This window comes from Bubalus bubalis, chromosome 1 (genome assembly GCF_019923935.1).
Source record: "Bubalus bubalis isolate 160015118507 breed Murrah chromosome 1, NDDB_SH_1, whole genome shotgun sequence".
NCBI lineage: Eukaryota > Metazoa > Chordata > Mammalia > Artiodactyla > Bovidae > Bubalus > Bubalus bubalis.
The window spans coordinates 5,532,896-5,550,590 of NC_059157.1; the positions used below are offsets into that span (position 1 = coordinate 5,532,896).

The 17,695-nt window shown below is 45.4% G+C and overlaps 1 protein-coding gene and 1 long non-coding RNA gene across 3 annotated transcripts in view; one reads left to right on the forward strand and one right to left on the reverse strand.

The window, feature by feature from the left end:
• Positions 1-7,990, reverse strand: part of TOP2B (DNA topoisomerase II beta) — a 97,679-nt gene extending 89,689 nt beyond the window's left edge. The window contains exon 1 of one of the 2 annotated variants that reach the window (XM_044924793.2): positions 7,857-7,990. The gene's annotated coding sequence lies outside the window, so the exon portion shown is untranslated. The remainder of the gene's footprint in view (positions 1-7,856) is intronic. The other variant, XM_044924817.2, reaches the window with a different exon arrangement.
• A 4,043-nt stretch (positions 7,991-12,033) lies between these two features.
• On the forward strand, positions 12,034-17,388 carry LOC123328124. The gene is made up of 3 exons (XR_006542933.2): positions 12,034-12,389; positions 12,931-13,094; positions 16,332-17,388. It is a non-coding gene; the product is annotated as an uncharacterized LOC123328124 (long non-coding RNA).
• The last annotated feature ends 307 nt before the right edge of the window (positions 17,389-17,695 follow it).

The following is a 17,695-nucleotide window of genomic DNA, read 5'->3' on the forward strand; positions in this document are numbered from 1 at the left end:
TCTCACCACCCTCCATGACAAAGTTGCAAAATTTAATGGAAAACAATGCCTTTCCGTCCATATTTAGAGAAGATAGAAAAATTGCCAAATATCACTGCTACTGGCAACTTGACTAGATGATACTTCACATATTTTTGTTTGAATGTTTGTGTTCCCCCCAAACATCATACTAGAATCCTAATGCCCAGTGTGGTGGTATTAGGAGGTGGGGCCTTGTGGACGCTTTTAGCCCAAGGGCCTACCCTCAGAGATTAATGCCCTTATTTAAAAAAAGGCCTGAGAAACATGAATACGGTACAGCCTTGCCCTTGAAGAAATCACAACCCAGGGGAGAACAATCTGTAACACTAATTATAATGTTAAAATTATATGTTTATTAATAAAAGAAAATGTACAAGTTTTCTTGTATCATCCATTGGTGCAGTATATTAGGCATTTGAAATTATGGAAGAAAACGGTATGTACAAGGAAAATGAGACTGAGTAGTTATTTCCAAGGTGACTTGATGCTGCTCAGAAATCAGCTAGCTGCTAAGGGAGATGAAGGCAGCAGGGAGGGGGAGGGCAACGGGAGGCCTGACACAGAGGTCTCCCTGGCCCTTTAGACCACACGAAGACACAGGAGCCCAGAAGAGAGTCAGCTAGACGCTAAGTCTGGCAGTCCCATCGTACTGGACTTACCAGCTTGCAGAATTAAGAGACGGATGTTTGTTGGTTTGTTTGCATTTTGTTACAGCAGCTCAGACAGACTAAGATATTACTTTTCCAGAAAGTTGGTTTTGTCAGGACAGACATATTTCAGAGAGAAGGAGGGAATGAATCAGAGGGAAAGAAGATGGAAAAAAATGTTGGTGAACACTCTAGGTAAGTTGCTTGATTCAAAGCTGGCCTGCAGGGCTTTCCTGGGGGCTCAGTGGTAGAGAAGCTGCCTGCCAATGCAGGAGACACGGGTTCAATTCCTGACCCAGGAAGATCCCACGTGCCGCAGAGCAACTAAGCCCACGTGGGCACCACAGCTGCGGAGCCTGTGCCCTGGAGCCTGTGAGCTGCAACTCCAGAGTCCACGGGCCCAGAGCCCGTGCTCCACAAGGAGAGAGGCCACCGCAACGAGAAGCCCGCACACCAACAAAGGCCCTGCACAGCCAAAATAAACAAAAATTTAAAACAACAGTAGTAACGAAGCTGGCCTGCAGCCAGCTTGGAGTGCAGTTCAGGTCGATGGAGTGCTTGGGTCCACTGTCTTGAAGCAAGGCCCTAAACTTTTCCAGGAATTCAGTCCCCAGCATTCCTTCAAATCAGACACAAATCTGAAGGTTATAGGTAAAGCATATGCAAGGTGGAATATAAATGTATATAGCCCTACTTTAGAGAACAAAGCCATTTTATGTTTGAGTTATGTATGTACCGGACTGTGCATAAAGTGATACAGCTCTTAAGGCCATTTTTTTAAGTGATAAAACGGAGATTCAGTTTCACACATGTTCACTATCACTCAGGTCACACACAGAGCTAAGACTCTAATACGAGCATGTCCAACTCCCAGGCCATGTTGTCTTTACTCCTTACCTTCCTAAACTCCAAACTGTGTATGCTTAATCATCTACGAGCTCCCCAAAGCTTACCCATCTAGTAGCTCCCCAAGGCCCCTTTCTCCAGTCTTGAATACCCTATCCTTATCATTACACAGTATTGATCATGAACATTTATGATACTCAATCCAAGGAGGAAACAATTCAACAAGACAGTATATTACTGGGTGAATTTAAATGTCACTTTCAAAAAGAACTATTTTCGCTAGCACTAACAGTACATTTTATAATATTACGACCAACCATGACAACGTCTACTCTAGGCAAAATTATGAAATAGCATAACTTTTTCAAGACACTGGCCACATAAATTCTTGTCTCATCACATCCTAAGAAGGGTCTGAAAATCATTCAGGATTAAGTACTTCAAAATAGACAAAAGACTTTGCTTCCTTAGGATTTAAAACCTGCCTGATTTCTCAGATTATTCCATATGTTCACAGAGATCATGAAGCTTTCAAACAGGAAACATCTTCCAAGACTACTTGACATGGAATACTTTTTCTCTACATAGAATCTCAAGCAATTTCTTTTAGGAAATGCTAGTTCACAGAAGACCAGCCAGGTTTTCCCTGCAATAGCTGGTTTTTTCCTCTATGTGTCCCTAATGAGTAAGAACTGCAACGAATGATCCAAAAATGAAATTAACAATTGCATTTACAATAGCATCAAAAATAAAATATTTTGGAATAAATTTAACCAAAGAACTACCAATTATACTCTAAAAACTACAAGACATTGTCGAAAGAAATCAAATAAGATCTAAATAAATGGAAAGTCATCTCATATTCAAGGATTAGAAGACAATACGTTAAAATGACAATAATCCACAAACTGATCTACAGATTTAATGCAATCCTTAGCAGAATCCCAGCTGGCTTCTTTGTAGAAACTGACAAGCTGATCCTAAAATTCATAGGAAACTCAAAGGACTTAAAACAGCTAAAATGATCTTGAAATAGAAGAACAAAATTGGAAGACCCCCAAATTCCCAATTTCAAAACTTATTACAAAAGCAACACTCATCAAGACAGTGTGGAACTGGCATAAGGATAAACATATTGGTCAGTGGAATACAGTTGAAAATCCAGAAATAAATCCTGTGTCTATAGTCAGTAGATTTTTCAACAAGGGTACCAAGATCATTTAATAGGGAAAGAGTAGCCTTGTCAACAAATGGTGCTGGAACACTGGATAGCCACATGCAAAAGACTGGAGGTGGACCCTTACTTTACACCATGTACAAAAATTAAATAGTGGATCAAAGAGCTACATGCAGAGTCAAAACTATAAACTATTAGAGAAAAACATAAGGGTAAATATTCATGGCCTTGAATTTGGAATGAATTCTGAAACACCAAAAGCTTGATCATTAAGAAAAAAAGACAAATTAGACTTCATCAAAATTAACAACTCCTGTGCAACAAGACACTATCAAGACAGTGAAAAGAAAAGCCAAAGAGGGGGGAAAATTTGCAAATCAGAGCTAATAAGGGACTTGTTGCCAGAATAAAGAACTTTTATAATTCCAATAAAAAAAGATAAGCCAATTTTAAGGAGGACAAAAAAAAAAAATCTGGATTGACATTTTTCTGAAGAATATAGACACATGGCCAATAAGCACATGAAAAGATACTCATTATCAGTCATTAGGGAAAGACAAACCAAAACCACAGTACCACTTCACATCCACGAAGATGACCGTAAAAGTCATAGAAGTGCTGGCAGAATATTGAGAAATCAGAATCCTCATACTCAGCTATAGGAACATAAAATGGTTCACTTTTTGGAAAACCATCTGACAGCTTCTCAATATTTAAACAGAATTATCATTTGACTTCGAAATTCCACTCCTAATCATATACCCAAGAGAACTGAAACTGTACATCCATACAAAAGCTTGCATATGAATGTTCACAGCGGCATTGTTTATAATACCCAAAAGGAACTATGTCCATCAATTGATAAATGAATAATCAAATTATATCTAGACATTGGAATTTGACCATGAAAGGAATGAACTACTAATGCATGCTGCAACACGGAGAAACTTTTAAAATATTATGCTAAGTGAAAGCAGCCAGTCACAGTTCACGTATTCTGTGATTCCCTTTAAATGAAATATCCAGAAAAGGATACCGTGACAGACAGTCGATTAGTGATTAGCTGGGGAAAGAGATGGAAGGGCAGGTGGTTGACAGCTAAAGGAGCATCACGTTTCTTTCTGAAGTTCCCAATGAAGATGAAAATGTTCCAAAATTGATTGTGGTAAAAGTTGCAAACTCTGAGTCACTTCTTATGTACTGAAATGAGTTTCATGGTACATGACTGTGTGTGTCCTTAATTGCTCAGTCACGTCCGACTCTTTGCAACCCCATGGACTGTAGCCTACCAGTCTCTTCTGTTCGTGAGATTCTCCAGGCAAGAATACTGGAGTGGGTTGCCCTGCCTTCCTCCAGGGGATCTTCCTAACCCAGGGATCGAACCCAGGTGTTCCGCACTGCAGGTGGATTCTTTACTGTCTGAGCCACCAAGGAAGTCCTATGGTATATGACTATATCTCAATAAAGCTTTTCCCCCAAAATAATCTATAGCACAAATACCCCAGATGTGGTTAGCGGAACTGTGCTTTCCATGAACTGTCTTTTGTTAGTCCATGAAGAGTTGACCTTGCACCAAAATATGAGATTGTAGAAAGATTTTCCTCAAAAGGAAAGTGTGCATTGATTATCCAAGCGTGAGCTTATCTCCTGAACAGGTTCCTTTGAGTAGCCCTGATCTACAGCCCCTCACACTTGAAACAAAATAATGATTTCCAGTGTCTTTGGTGACTACATCCCCTGAGACTTAAGTGAGGAGGGGTAGTGATTCTGTGAGCCAGGTTACCCCAAAGTTTCTGAACTGGGAGGTGGATCATGGGGGCCATGGAGACCCTTGAGGGAGGGGCCAGAGTGGGAGCAGGGATGGGGTATGAAGGATCAGCAGAAAGGGGGAAAAGGGAACAGAAATGGAAAGCTACTGTGAGAGGGAAACCCAAACAAGAAACCTGGAGCTAAGATAGCAGCAGTTAACACTTCATCCAAGTTTAGCCCCTTGAAGAAGCACTGCTGCTGCTAAGTCGCTTGAGTCGTGTCCGACTCTGTGTGACGCCATGGACTGCAGCCCACCAGGCTCCTCCGTCCCTGGGATTTTCCAGGCAAAGAGTACTGGAGTGGGGTGCCATCGCCTTCTCCATGAAGAAGCACAGGGAGACCTTAAAAGATGCTGGCGTCAACCTGCTACCCCTCGTCCTGTTTGGGACACAGGATGACTGAGATGAGAGTCAGGAATCTATACCACAAGGACCCCAGAGATTTCCAGCCATGTTGAAACAGTGAACCAGAGAAAGAAGCTGAAAATAAATGCATGTGGCAGCATAGGAATAATTTCTGGGATTTTGTGGCATCTGGAGTAGTCACAAAAGGACCCTGAAAAAGCCAAGTCTTTCTTTTCCCCTTACAAGAGAAACCTGTGTTTAAACATTTTGCAATATCAGCTTTTGAGTTATTCTTACTCTAATTAAAAATCAGGGCTTTAAACAAATTGCTAATTCAAACATTAAAAATAGAAGGTAGCAATAAAAGATGTTAGGATGTCATAATAAAATTCAGTAAAAGCTATAGCTTAAACGATTTTCACTTCTCTCACTTTCAAGTTTTAGAGGTGTACTTCATCAATAAAGTGTTACAATTAAAACCATTTCAATTAAGTTAAAACTGGCTTCGAGTGAAAAAAAAAAATGCTACCAGTTAGGGCTCAAGTGTAAAAGCAGCTACAAACATAGGGAGCTAGACCTTAAATAATCAGCCGATCTACAAGTACTGACTGAACACCAACCACATAAGCATCATTGAACGGCACTATGGAAAAGAAAACAAGTGTAAAACATCACCCTTGGTTCCAAGGATACAATAAATATGGAGACAAGGTGTTTAATAATAAATGAGAATCCTTTATTCATTCAACAAACATTTACTGAGTACCTATTGGGATAAAGATTGGCGAGTATGAGAGAATAGTTATTTTGTATACTGTTCTTTATGCTTTTGTGTATGCTTGAAAGAGTTTATGATACACGCTTTTAAAGGAGTAATTAAAATCGTTCCGTTTTAGTTTGGTTGGTAACAACTGCTAATATTGGTTTCAGGTTTTGAAAAATACCTAGCAATCAAGGTGGATTTAGGATTAATGCTAATTGGAAATCATACCTTCAAATTGATTCTAAAGCAGAAAAATCTGGTAACTGCTTTTTGTTTTGAATTACTTGGACTTGGCTCAGAAGGTAAAGAATACGCCTGCAACGTGGGAGACCTGGGCTCAATCCCTGAGCTGGGAAGATGCCCTGGAGGAGGGCATGGCAATCCACTCCAGTATTCTGCCTGGAGAATCCCCATGGACAGAGTGGGCTACAGTCCATGGGGCCGCAAGAGTCAGACATGACTGAGCGACTGAGCAAGCACCTTCCTTTCAAGGTGCCTTTATTACAAGTTCTTAAATTTTTTTCAACCTGGTACTTAATTAACCATACTGCCTAATGTTGCTTTTAAGACACCCAACACACATGTGTATCTTAGTCTTTGATTAGAGCTGAGGGGAGGGGCCCTCCTTTAGGCCTCCTAGTCCCATCATGCACTACCATGTCCTAAAGATTGTTAATAATGAATCCTTCAAATATAAGAGATCTTGATATAAAACAGTATAACTGGGAATGTAAATCTGTGCAGCCACTGTGGAAAGCAGTGTGGAGGTCCCTCAGAAAACTAACTGAAAGCAGAGTTGCCCTGTGTTGCAGCAATCCCACTTCTGGGCATATAATGGGGGGGAAAAGTATCATTAGAAAAGACACGCACCCCTATATTCACAGCAGTCAAGACACGGAGACAGCCTAAGTGTCCATGGACAGAGGAATGCATAAAGACACGGTGCATGTATATATAATGAAATATTACTCAACCATGAAAGAGAACAAAATAATGCCACGTGCAGCAGCATGGATGGACCTAGAGATGCTCATACTCAGTCAGAGAAAGACAAACACCTTATGACCTCACTTTTACCTGGAACCTAAAATATGACACAAATGAGCCTATCACAGACTTGTGGCTGCGGGAGGGGAGGGGAGGGGAGGGCTGGGAGGTTAGGATTAGCAGACGCAAACTATTCTAGAGGATGGACCAACAGCAAGGTCCTATTGTGTAACACTGGGAATGATGTTCAATCTCCTGGGATAAATCATAACGGAAAATATAGAAAAGAACATATATATGTGTATAACTAAGTCACTTTGCTGTACAGCAGAGATTTAAAACATTGTAAATCAACTATATGTCAACAAAAAATAATTTAAAACACAGTATAATTGGACAATGTAGTTCTTAAGACTTACGGGCTTGCCACATATTTCAGTGTTTTACCAGAGTTGTGTTTCTAGGCATGTGAGTGATGCCCTAAAGAAAAATAACTGTGAAATAATGTGAAGATGATGGTAACAGATTTTCCTGGTAAAGAATGATTAGAGTCATGGATCATTTAAGTCCATGTGCTTGCCCAGAAGAAAAGTATTTCACTACTTGGGTTTTTTGTTTGTTGGTTGGTTTTTATTGTTGGCCTCCCCAGGGCTTGTGGCATCTTAGCTCCCAAACCAGAGATTGAAATCAGCCACCACAGAGATAGCCCCGAGTCCCATCCACCAGACGGCCAGGGAATTCCCTCAGCATGTTGACCAGCCAGCTCCCTGTGCCATGTAGGGCTGTATACCTGTTAGTTCAGTTCAGTCGCTCAGTAGTGTCCGACTCTTTGCGACCGACCCCATGAATCGCAGCACGCCAGGCCTCCCTGTCCATTGCCAGCTTCCGGAGTCCACCCAAACCCATGTCCATTGAGTCGGTAATGCCATCTAACCATCTCATCCTCTGTCGTCCCCTTCCCCTGCCCTCAATCTTTCCCAGCATCAGGGTATACGTGTTAACCCGAAAGTAAAATCTCGGTCCAGTCGACATTTAAAATCCGGAACAAGAAAAACAGGAAAAAGAAGAGACGTTTAATTACGAAGAAAGAGGGTAAAAACTTTAATGCCCTTGGCTTAACTCGTGTGTGCTTAGAAGGCACTGTAAACTGCTGGCGTTTTTCCTTCCCCGTTTCGCGTGTACCGGCCCCGGGGGGATGCACTTACACCCCGGCGCCCAGGACCCGGTCCGGTCCAGCCAGCGCTGGGCCGGTGCGCACTCACCTCCGATTCTGGGTCCGCCGCGCTCACCCTTCAGGCGCCTCCTTCCGTGGTGTTCGCATTCATCTCCAGCGTCTCCAGGCCGAAGCGCCTCGCCTCGGCCTAGGCTTCCAGCCGCCTCAGCCTCCCTTCCCCTCCCTTCTGTCGGAGCCCACCTGGCGACCCCCAGGCCCCCGCGCCCTGCGCCCTGGGCCGCTGGATGCGGGCGAACATCCTCCAACGCCTTGCACGAGAAGCCCGCCGCCTTGGCCTCACGCGGAGCTCCTGTGCCCGCAGACCTCAGGCCCGCTGAGTCCGAATTCACAGTTTTTAGCAAGATCCCCAGGTGATCCCCCTGCCCGGGAAAATTGGCCGGCCAAACACGAAACACCCGGGTTGCTCGAGACTCTCGGTCTCGGCTCGTTTCGGCAGCAGCGAATGCACTCAATGTGGACCGATCCAGAGAAGACTAGCCGGTCCCCCGCCGCCCTGGGCAAGGATGACACAGATTGCCGAAGTGTTCTGTATAAAACAAATAAGTTAAAAAAGAAAGAAAGAAACGTGGTCTCCAGTCCCAGGTGGTCTTGGCCACCGCTAGGCACCCATGTCATCCCCTTCCCGAAAGTTGACCTTCTGTTTGGAAATCCATCCCTGACTTCTCCCCTCTCGCCAGCCCGAGAGCATCCCTTCTGCCTTGATTTGCTGGTGATGCCGGGTTGGGGGACCGAAGGCGCCAGACCTCCGCAGCCGCCCCAGCCTAGGTCCCATCGGGCCTGACTCACCTCTGCCCCTGCTCGCCACCTGTGCCAACCGCATATCGCGCGGCTTGCCCACACGGTCTGTGCTCCTGGGTCTGCACCCACCTCCGGGTCTCCCTCCATCAGCAGACACCTTTCATCTCCCATCTCACTGAAGAAGGCTTCTGTTCCTGCCTCAGTTCAGTCCTCTACCACCAGCTTCTTCTCTGGTCTTGGGCTCCCCTCAGCCCACCGCCACCAGGCTTCTCCCTTCAGGGCACGAGGGAGCCCACTCCAGGGACCCAGTCTCACCCCCCAGCGCTGGCCTGTCCTGCTCCCAGGGCTCCCCTGCCGGCTGCCACCAGGCTCCCCTTGCCCAGCTGGATTGTTTTGGCCTCAGTCACTACCCCTCCTAAGTCCCCTTCACAGGTCTGTCCCCATCACAGGCGCCTCAGGACTGGTGTCCCTGAGATGCAGGCCTGGCTCTGGCCTCCTTTCACTCCTCACTCCCTGACGGCACCCCAATCCCGCCCCCCCCCCGGTCCCCCCAAATGCCAAAGACCTCCGTCTGTCCCCCAGGCCTCCCCGTGGAACCTGCAGTGTTCAGCTCTTTGTGTTTGGCTCCTCTTTGATGGAACCGAGACACCTCTGTTTCTGCGAGTCCCAGACTCATTGCTTTTCTTCATTCAATAATGGCTTATTGGGCCAGAGGCGGGGGAGGGAAAAATTGGGGGGTTGGGATTGACATATATACACTGCTGCTGCTGCTAAGTCGCTTCAGTCGTGTCCAACTCTGTGCGACCCCATAGACGGCAGCCCACCAGGCTCCCCCGTCTCTGGGATTCTCCAGGCAAGAACACTGGAGTGGGTTGCTATTTCCTTCTCCAATGTATGAAAGTGAAAAGTGAAAGTGAAGTCCTCAGTCCTGTCCGACTCTTAGCGACTCCATGGACTGCAGCCTACCAGGCTCCTCCATCCATGGGATTTTCCAGGCAAGAGTACTGGAGTGGGGTGCCATTGCCTTCTCTGCATATACACACTACTGTATATAAAAGAGATAACTGATAAGGACTTACTTCATAGCACAGGGAACTCTACTCAATACTCTGTATTGCTGTTGCTTAGTCACTAAGTTATGTTTGACTCTTCTGCGACCCCATGGACTGTAGCCCGCCAGGTTCCTCTGTCCATGGGATTCTCCAGGCAAGAAGACTGGAGTGGGTTGCCATTTCCTTCTCCAGGGGATCTTCCCAACCCAGGGATCAAACCCACGTCTCCTGCAATGTCAGGTGGATTCTTACGACAAGCCACCAGGGGAGCCTACACAGTAATGAAAGTGAAAGTAAAGTCGCTCAGTTATGTCTGACTCTTAGCGACCCCATGGACTACAGCCCACCAGGCCCTCCATCCATGGGATTTTCCAGGCAAGAGTACTGGAGTGGGGTGCCATTGCCTTCTCCGTTAACAGCGGCTAGGCATATCATATTTACCTGGAGCTGGTATACTTGGTGACAGCCTTAGTGCCCTCGGACACGGCGTGCTTGGCCAACTCCCCAGGTAGTAGCAAGCACTTGGCAGTCTGAATCTCCCTGGATGTGATAGTCAAGTGCTTGTTGTAATGCGCCAGGCACGATGCGTCGCCAGCGATGCGCTCGAAAATGTCGTTGATGAAGGAGTTCATGATTCCCATGGCCTTGGACGAGATGCCGGTATCCAGATGGACTTGCTTCAGCACCTTGTACACGTACACGGAGTAGATCTCCTTGCAGCTGTGCTTGTGCTTCTTGCCATCCTTCTTCTGGGCCTTGGTCACAGCTTTTTTAGAGCTGTTTTTAGGGGCAGGAATGACCTATGTGGAAAAAGAATCAAGCAGATATGTATATGTATAACTGATTCACTTTTCTATACACCTGAAACCAACATAATATTATCAATCAACTATACTCCAATAAAAATTAAGAAAATAAAAGGAAAAAATGGTTTATTGAGCATCTGTTACTGCTGCTGCTAAGTCACTTCAGTCATGTCCGACTCTGTGTGACCCCATAGACGGCAGCCCACCAGGCTCCCCCATCCCTGGGATTCTCCAGGCAAGAACACTGGAGCGGGTTGCCATTTCCTTTTCCAATGCATGAAAGTGAAAAGTGAAAGTGAAGTTGCTCAGTCGTTTCCGACTCTTAGCGACCCCATGGACTGCAGCCTACCAGGCTCCTCCGTCCATGGGATTTTCCAGGCAGGACTACTGGAGTGGGGTGCCATTGCCTTCTCTGTTATTGAGCATCTACCATGGGCCAATTCTAAATGCTGATGATACCATAATAGTTAAGTATCCCCTCTCCCCTGCATCTGATGTTCACCTGAGGAGGACAGACAGATTGATAAACAGTCAGATCTTAGGTGGTGGCAGGGGCATGAGAGGGCTTCCCAGGAGATGCTAGTGGTAAAGACCCTGCTGCCAACGCAGGAGACGTAAGAGACACAGGTTCAATCCCTGGGCCGGGAAGATCCCCTGGAGAAGAGCAGGGCAACCCACTGCAGTCTTCTTGCCTCGAGAATCCCACGGACAGAGAAGCCTGGTGGGCTGCAGTCCGTAGGGTCTCACAGAGTTGGACACGACTGAAGCGAGTTCGCTCGCATACATGCAGGGGCTTGAGAACCAGAAAGGCAGGTAAGGGAAAGGAAGGGACCAGGAGCCGAGGAAGTGGGAGCAGGAGTGCTCTTGACGTTGCGGTGGTTAGGAAAGGTCCCACCGATAAGCCGACATTTGAGTAGAAGCCTGAAGAAAGCGAGGCGGTGAGCGCTGGGAGGACAACTGTAGACTGCGGGGAGGCGGAGGTTCCCGGCCCCGAAGCAGGCCTGGGCGGCGGCGGGAGGGCGGCGGCGGGTCTGGAGAAGCGGCGCGGCGGGACCGCGAGTCCTGCACGCTGCGGGGGCGCCGCAGGTCCACCCCGGGCGGTGGAGCCGCCTGAGTCTCAAGCGCCAGTGGCTTGCTCTGACTTGACGGGCCTCCAGCCCGGCCACCCTCCCCAGCTGCCCCGCCGCCCGTTCCCGTCTCCGTGGAAGGCCCTTCCCTCGTCCTGACTCTGACATACCCCTCCTTTCCTTAGGGTACATAGGCTCCCAGGGTACAACACTCGTTTCACATATACCATTATTCTGTGTAAGGGGGCCTGGAGACTAGGAGCTCGCAGCCAATAATCCTGAAGTTATTAATTTAAAATCAATTTTTCACATCCAGCAATAAAAGTACTTCAAATCCAAGCATCGCTCTTAAAAACAAAAATATAGCATGAATCAGTCATAGGTGTGCATATACCCCCTCTGACAGAAAACAACAAAATTCTGTAAACAATTAACCTTCAATTAAAAATTAAATTAAAAAAAACCCAAATACAGTAATTCTTAGAATCAGAATCACAAGGTCTTAAAGATATGGTCTGTCTGTGCTGTAGAAATATTTATCCCAAGCATGACTTTCCTGAGTGTTTCACTAGAGATCCAAGATGACTTTACATGGAATACAGGAATCATTATTTAACAGCAGAGGAAACTGAAGCCGGGAAAACAGAGTCACCTGGTTCAGATCACACGGCTCAGAGGAACTCAAGCTCTCTCCTGGCTCCTTGCTCTTTCTACTTGAACAAATCCCTGCAGAGACGCCAAACCTCAACATGGGCACCTTAATTTTTTGACCATTTTTGTTGGTTGAAGAAGTAAAACCCAAATCATCATGTCCTTTTTGAGAGAGCCGAGAGCCAGGCCGTCAACGGCCCCTGGAACCTGCTCCACAACTCAGTCTTCCCAACACTCAGCCCTGCGGGTAAGATTTAATCACTCCTAATCCCGTAGTTCTTTCCTGGCCAAAAAGTGTTGAAAATGTTAGTCGCTCAGTCGTATCCGACTCTCTGCTACGCCATGGACTGTAGCCCACCAGGGTCCTGTGTCCATGAAATTCTCCAGGTAAGAATACTGGAGTGGTTTGCCATTTCCTCCTCCAGGGGATCTTCCCAACCCAGGGATCAAACCCACATTTGTATTGCACGCAGATTCTTTACCATCTGAGCCACCAGGGAAGCTGAGGCATAAGCTTTTTTCCTATGCAATGTGACGTTGGCTTTATATCGATCCCAAAGGAAATCTATGGCCTTCTTTATTGCCCCTTTAAAAAGTTATACATTGAGATAATGCTCTAAATGCAAATTCCTCCCACGGAAGGAGGGGTGGGCAGTGAGCAGACGTTTAGAAGGAACGCGGATTCCCCGGGGAAACTGGTTATTCAAGAAACGTTTACATCTTGCGGTGCATGTAAAGACAGCAGCACAACCTGTCCTTATTTATCTAAGGAGCTCTTCATAGTCCAGGCCCATATCTGGCATCATTGCTGACACCATGAACAAATGAACGTGTCCCGTCCTGAAGCCTTGACCTTCTGCGCAGAGTGACTGAGATCACCAGGTTACTGAAGAGCAAAGCAGACAGTGCCAGCCTTCGGATGCACTAGCTCTGATTAGCTTTGGATGAGAAGGTGAGGCGAAAGACTCTAGGTTCTTGGCTTTCGATTTCTTTGCTTCCTGCCCCCCTCAAGGACCTTAGGGTCTTGGCAGTCATCAAAAGAGTTGGAGATTTAAGAGAGACATAGGTGAACTCCGCCTGGGACATTTAAGTGAGTATTTGCACTAAATGGGAGGAGATGGGGCTGGAAGTCAGGACAGAGATCTGGCTTGCAGGCCCAGCTCTGCAGCACGCCAGCACAGGTTCGCTGGGTGCAGCCTCGCAGCAGGGGCCCAGGCAGAGCATGCCAGGCAGGACGAGGCTGCATAGTAGGGCACCCGCCTGACTCACCACACACAGGGGTGCAGGGGGCACTGGACCACTGAGTGATGAGGGTGGTGGAGTGAGTGAGGCAGGAGCCGAAATGCCGCAGCCCAGAGGCTTGGCCGGGCAGGAAGGGAAGCAACGCCTGGAGCAGGCGGAGGGGCCTGGACGAAAGGAAGACGTCGTCGTCAAAGGGCTTACCGGTTGCGGAGCCTCGATCCTGTCCCTTAACATCCTTCCCCAAACTTGCCCATTTCATGTGCTGAGGCTTTAGCCTCTGCTGTTTCAGTTCCTTTCATATCATGTCTTGCACAAACGCTAGGAGTTGCAAGACACACATTCCTGGCAGCAGAAACAAGCAGGGACCCCACCCCCCTCTCCCATAAACTTGACATTCTTTTTCCAGCTGCATGCCAGACCAGCACTAAACACACTATACTACTCCCCTAGGACAAGCAGGAATGTGAAAATAGAACAAGGCTGAAATCTATTAAGATTCATATCCATAGAAGTTGTATGAAGCTAACAAAGGACTTGAGAAAAGAAAAAAACTAACCGTAGCACAACCCCCAGTCTGTAAATGGCTTAGAGGTTGAATCAAAGTGCTTTGAGTTAATTAGAATTTCCTCTTTAGGGAAGAGAACACAGTTCCACAAAGCTAATAGCTGTTTAGATACTGGAAAGAGAAACCCAGCAATATATTATGCTTAGGAGGAAAGTAATAAAACCCACTCATGATCTGAATCTTGAAAACCTCAATACCTCAATTTATTTCATCAGAGATTCTCTTCTTAAAATGTTGTGAACACTGCAGGAGGGAGAAAAAAAGTGAAGCCCCTGCTCTTGAAACCTGAACATCCGTTCGGATATATGTCTGTGTCTGTTTTGGCCTTGCCCTACAGCTCTCCAAAACTGGGATGAGAGTTTTTCTTGCGTGTGTGTTTTTAAGTTTGAAACACTTGTAAACATCAACTAAACTTCAATTTAAAAAGATGTTAAAACCCACAAAACCAAACAGTTAAAAAGCCTTTTTAAAGAGAACAATAGAATGTTACTGAATTGTAGAAAATCAGACACTTTGACTTCTGATGCTTCAAGAGGTTCCCAACCGAAAGTTTGTTAGTTGTCAGCTAGTGTGTGGTCAACAACACAAATATGCCAATCTGCATGATGCGGACTCTGGAATTCCCAGCACCTCTCTGCCTTGTAACAAGAAATCACTCCTGTTTTCTGAGACCTTCAGGATACATGAGCGCTGGTTAAAGGGAGTGCAATGCTCCGAATGTTTGTGCCCCACCCCCAGGTTATTTTGTTGAAATCTTAACGTCTGATGTGACGGTTTCAGTGGGCGGGGCCGTTGGGAGATGCTTCAGTCTCCAGGGTTGAGCACTCATAGCAGGGATTAGGGACTCCTGAAAGAGGCTCCAGAGAGCTCCTCCCCATGAGGACGCCACCAGACGCCTGCAGCCCAGAGAGGGGGCCCTCCCTGGGCCCAGCTGCACCGACTTCCAGCCTCCAGGGCTGTGAGCAATAACTTGTTTACAAGCCACCCGCTTTATGGAACTGATGTTTTGTTATAGAGGCAAATGGACAAAGACGGGGATGGAGCCCTACTTGGTCCAAACAGAAGGGACAGTTGTAATCTTGGAGAAGGAGGCTTAGAGGGTGTGTGGTGTGGGAGGAGGGGCCGGGGAGGAGCCCTTGTGGCCATATGCCCACTATTGGCACACACTCCGCACGTGTTTCTGTAACTAGAATGGACTAATTCTAGTTTCCACTTTGCTGTTAACTCATTGTGTGACTTCAGGCAAGTGATTCTGCTTGACCTTCAGTTTCTGCATCTGTGAAGTGGGGCTGACCCCTGATGGAGCCCCCAAGACACACTGATGAACTCAGAAGCTCTGGAGACATGAAAAGAGGAGTGCAAGTTATCTCTGTTTTGCTTCTTCTCAAATACTGGCAGGTGTCTGGCTTTCAGGTCAAGAACACTGCCAGTGTTTTCAGTGCCCTTCTTTTAATCAACAAGCTTTAGCTTGTAAAACTACAAGCTTCTTCCCCCAAAGGCTAATTCCCTCATGAGAGTTTTTTAAAAATTGGTCTGAAACAGCTTTGTATCTTGGAATTGAACCTTAATTTAAGAAGAAAATCTTGTTCACTTTGGTTTTAAAATTAGATGGGATTTCTAGGCTGATCCACAAAATCTCATCTTAATGCATAGCAGAAGTAACCTACCTTCCTGCTATTAATTCTGAGTTCTGAAAACTGCTACTGCTAATCTATTACTGAACTTAATTGAATACTTACTGTGTCTCAAGTGCTATGCTTTGCATTTTACATATATTCCCTTTAAGCTTTATAACAACTCAGGGAGATATTGTTCATCCCCCATACACATAAAACGAGTCTCTGAAAGGTTAAAGGACTTTATCCAGCTAAGAAATAATAGGCCAAATTTTAACCAGGTTTGGCTTTTTTTTTTACAAGTCCTTGGCATTTCCACTATAACTGATTGCTCAAATCAGACTTATGGAACACAGGCCAACAGTAAACTAAAGTTTGTGCTTATGAATATCAGAAGCATTCATTCATTTTAAAAAAGGAAAAAAAAACCTTGCATTTTCCCCCAAAATCTCTATAAAATATGCTTCAATTTTCCACACTTAAGACTCGTCATTATATGGTACAGACTGAATCAAATCTACAATATATACTCATTTGACATTTCCTAATTCAAATAACAAAACCTTCATAATACTAAATTGAATGTTCAAAAAGCCCTCAGAAGGAAACAGTGCTCCCACATAAAAATAATCCTTCAATTTTTAAAATAATGCCCACCATCAGGCATACAAAGAAGTGCCTGCATTTTTCACCTTTATGTCATATATTCCTGCTGATTTCCACCTCAGCTGGGACTGACTCGTGGGTCGTGGTTGGCTCTTTTCAGACTCTGCTACAGGTGTTGTCTTGTGCTGAGGAGTAAGTAACTCCTAGTATTATCACACTGGCTGCAGGCAAGATTGTCAAGAAGCTGGCTTGGAGCCCTCTGCACATAGAACCGCTCTCTGAAGTTGCAGTCTACACAACAGCAGTTTATAGTAGCAACCTCATTGCAGCACATTGAGAGGAATGTTAAATTTAGCTTACTGGCAAGAATAGCCTACCACAGCTGAAGAGCCGTACAGGTTTTAAATAACTCTGAGACATAAGAGAACTCCCCACATTTCTTCTCAGTCTGCTTGGAACACGGGCAACTTGACCCCCAGCGCACAATTAGAAAGTGTAGGGTGCAGTCAGGGGAGCTAAAGACCTTCCAGCTGTGACCCAAAGAAATATGCAGATTGCAGCCAGTCATTCGGGAGCTAATTATCCACATTCATCCAAAGCCGCCAGAGGAGACCTAGCGAATCTACCTCATTTGCCTCAGAGTTTCAGGAGTACTTATAAAAATTAAGCTGAGAGAGAAAAGCAAACTCTATCAGCTGATACTTTGGGCTCTAAGACATAACTCTGCTAAAGAACTGGGATAAATGAGAAGAGATGATATACCAGAATCACCCCAGGAACTGTTTTAACCAACTCATTGGTTTTATTCAATCTGTGAATTTGGATTACAGGTATCATTTTGGGCTCTGGGATTTATCTGAAGTTCTTAGAAACCTTGTTGAAAGTTAACATTGTCACAACTTTTGCAAATCCAAGATGGGGAAATGCAGAAGACAAGAAAGCACTTGCAACCCAAATGTAAACACTTCATGTAAAACTTCTTTTTGATGTAAAATCATTCAACTCCACTTGTTCAATGAATTTAGGTAATTTACACACAGTTGTGCAGAAGCCGAAACCCCTGATGCTATAATTCTGTTTAGGGATGGGCTTGTTCATGAGCAACTCACAGAAGATGGGCAGGTTGCTGGACCTAAAAATAAAAGAAGGGGAAGAAGGGTTGTGCACACACAGACATGGAGAAAATAATGAGGCTGATTGGCAAGTGAGGGCTAAAAGATCAGCGTCTTCAACTTAAGCCACACCTTGTGAATGATACAAGTTTTCCTGATGTGAAAGTTAGATTGTGACTTCAGATTACTCCACAAGATAGATGTGTCCTTAACGCTTTCATCTCCGTAGTTTATTTCACCGTCAGCGGTTGTTTTACAATGCCTCACTTAATAGTTGTAAGCAAAATAAACCTAAAAGAAGTTCAGTTCTACAGTTACGAGTTCACGTTTACTGAATGTTTAAGCTAAAACAGAACTGAAACCTCACATTCACCAATCATCGAGTTTCTTCAACAGTTCTTAACAACTTACT